A 2,655-nucleotide genomic window follows, 5' to 3' on the forward strand; every position below is an offset into this window, starting at 1 on the left:
GTCCACGCAGAAGTTAACTCTGCAGTCCCAGAGAAGGAAACCTGCCGACCCCCCTTCGAGCCCCCAACTCTGCCAGCCCAGCCGGGTCCCTACCAGAGAGCTCAGCCCCGAGGTGAGGCAGGGGGAGTCCTGAGCTGGAGCAGGGCCATGGGGAACAAGGTGGACAGGAGGGGAGGGTGACAAGAGGTTATTGGACTCTGTGGTCCCTCCCAGCTTCTATTCCTGTTTTGTAACCAGGTCTAAGCTCAGCTTTTAGCATCCACCTCCTCCTCTCATTCAATGCAGAAATATATGGGTTTTTTTTTTCCTAAAGAAAGCGGTAGCACCAATTTACCCCCTTTTCCTACCTCTCTGCCTTCCTCCTGCTCTCCAGATGTGTGGACCAGATATATTCTGGCAGCACCTGTTAGGGGATCCCAAGCCTCTTGCAACAGGTGCTATCCATGTCAGGGACAGACCCCAGGCAGATGCCAACACACTATCAGTCTGAGGCCAAGGTTCCTCGTCAAATCCTTCCTGTATGGGTGCTGCCAAAGCAGCCAGCAGAGTGGATCCAACCCAGATGAGGCACTGGTGTCCAGTGGTTGTTCTGTCAAACTAGCCAGAATGTGTGATACGGCATTTGAGCTGGTACTGGACAAAGTTAGAATGGCACGGACAGACCATGCCTGCCTAAAGACAAAATTTCGCCACTGCAGTTGTCTGAGCAGCAGAATGAGTTTATAGTGAATGAGTGCTTTGTGTTGCATGCCTTAGCATTTTTGATAGGGCTTTTGGAGCCCTGAAGCTGGGTTTACTGTATTGCTAAACCACAGCCTGAGCAATCAGCTTTGAGGTCTGGACCCCAGACACTTCCCCAAATGCTCTTCAGCCCCAGCGTGAGTGCCCCCATCCATATTGGATATTTGCAGGGCTCTGTCTCCAAATGCTTTTTTTGGAAATTCCTTTGCATGCAGGAGGAACATCCAAAGGGATTCCTAACTATGTCCCCACCTTTTAAAGGATCATCTTTTTAGGAACATACTGTTCTGGTCTCTGCCACCCTTTGCAGGGATCTTTGTCTCCAGAGCAGCCACTGCCCTCCCCTTTCCTCCAACAAGTGACTTGCGTCACTGGAACAGCACTGGAAAAAAATATCAGAGGAAAGATCCTTGAGCTTAGAAATAGAGTTTCAAACCACTTCCTACTCTGCCCATTCACTGCAGCCACTCATGATGTGTGGGACAACCCAGTACTGCAGGACCCTGAGAGATGGTCTTCTATTAGGACAACGTGTCACAGCCCAAGGGACCTGCAAATAAAGAAAGTCTAAACAATTCCAGTCCTTCAAAGCTCATTTATAGCAGGAAACATTTATGCAATAGCCTGTAGAAATGGCCTTAAGACATAGTTGTTGTGTTTTTATGGGACCTATCAGATGAGGTTCTTTCAGCGTAAGCTTTCATACATCTGTGGAGTCTGTTGGGTTTGCCTATCTTTATATCCAAGGACTCCACCTAAAGCTCAGGTCTCCCCTAACTTTCCAGAAGTTGGAATGACATCTACAAAAAAGAATAAAAGCTGTAATATTAAGGCATTTGTGAAGAAAATTGTGATGCTACAGAGAATCCCACCTGGGAGAAAAGTCTCTGGAGTGTTTCTGGCCTCCTGAAAGTAGTTAATATTGGAGTCCTTTCCTTTGAGATCCCCAGTTTTCATTTCAATAACAAAGGAGCATCAGAGCCCTAAAAGATTTGTTGGGATGGGTAAGGGTGAGCCTCAGGGTCCCTATTCTCTTCCACAAAGTTATCCTCCCTTCCAAGGAGCTAGTTCATCAAGAGGATGACCCTGCCAGTCCACACCTCCAGAAAATTTTGCCAGAGCCGGAGTGATCCTGAAAGCATCACAAATCTCCCCTGCATAAGGTTTGCCAGGGTGTCTCTGGTCTGGAGTATGCCCTGGACTCTGTATCTCACGTATCTGGAGCCCCGACAAAAGACAAGAGGCAGTCTGCACTTCCCTTATCTGTCTTTTCTCTCCCTGCAGCTTCTCACCCAGTGTCAGCAGAGAGCTGGTGGCGAGTGGAGAGCTTGTTTGTTCAAGGCTCTTTCTGAGTGAGCTGAGTGCTGTTTCCATGCCAAACCCTGATGTGACGGGCAATTGGGCACCTCAGATTAGGAAGGCTGGGACACTGCTTTGGTGTTGCAAACAGCTGGGGCAGGCAGAGCCTCTTCCATTAGCAGTGTGTTGCAGGGTGTAGAAGGAGAGAGAGAAAACAAAAGAGAAAGAGACAAGAGAGATCTGGACTGATCCCTCTTGGTGTACCCAAAATAATCTGGCTCTTCCTTTACTCTCAAACTGGCATAACACAAACCAGGTACCCTCGAGCTCAGGTGCTGAGCTCAGCCTCTCGGCTTAGATTGAGAGTGGAAGTGCTTTCATTTCTGCTGGTGGGGCTAATAATCCCACAATAACCTGGCCAGTCCAAAAAGAGCTTCAGCAAGCAGGAGGATACCCAGTGAATGGAGGAGCCAGAGTTGGAATGGCGCTTTGTCACTGGATGCTCTTCCCTCTTTTGTTCGTAAGGCACCTGCCACTCATAAATGAGAATCAGGCCCCTGGTGACTATGTCCTCAGTATTGGAGCCATTAGCAGAAAATGAGAAATTTCCCTGTC

The sequence above is a fragment of the Fulmarus glacialis genome, unplaced genomic scaffold, assembly GCF_000690835.1.
Source record: "Fulmarus glacialis isolate BGI_N327 unplaced genomic scaffold, ASM69083v1 scaffold37057, whole genome shotgun sequence".
In the NCBI taxonomy this organism is placed as follows: domain Eukaryota; kingdom Metazoa; phylum Chordata; class Aves; order Procellariiformes; family Procellariidae; genus Fulmarus; species Fulmarus glacialis.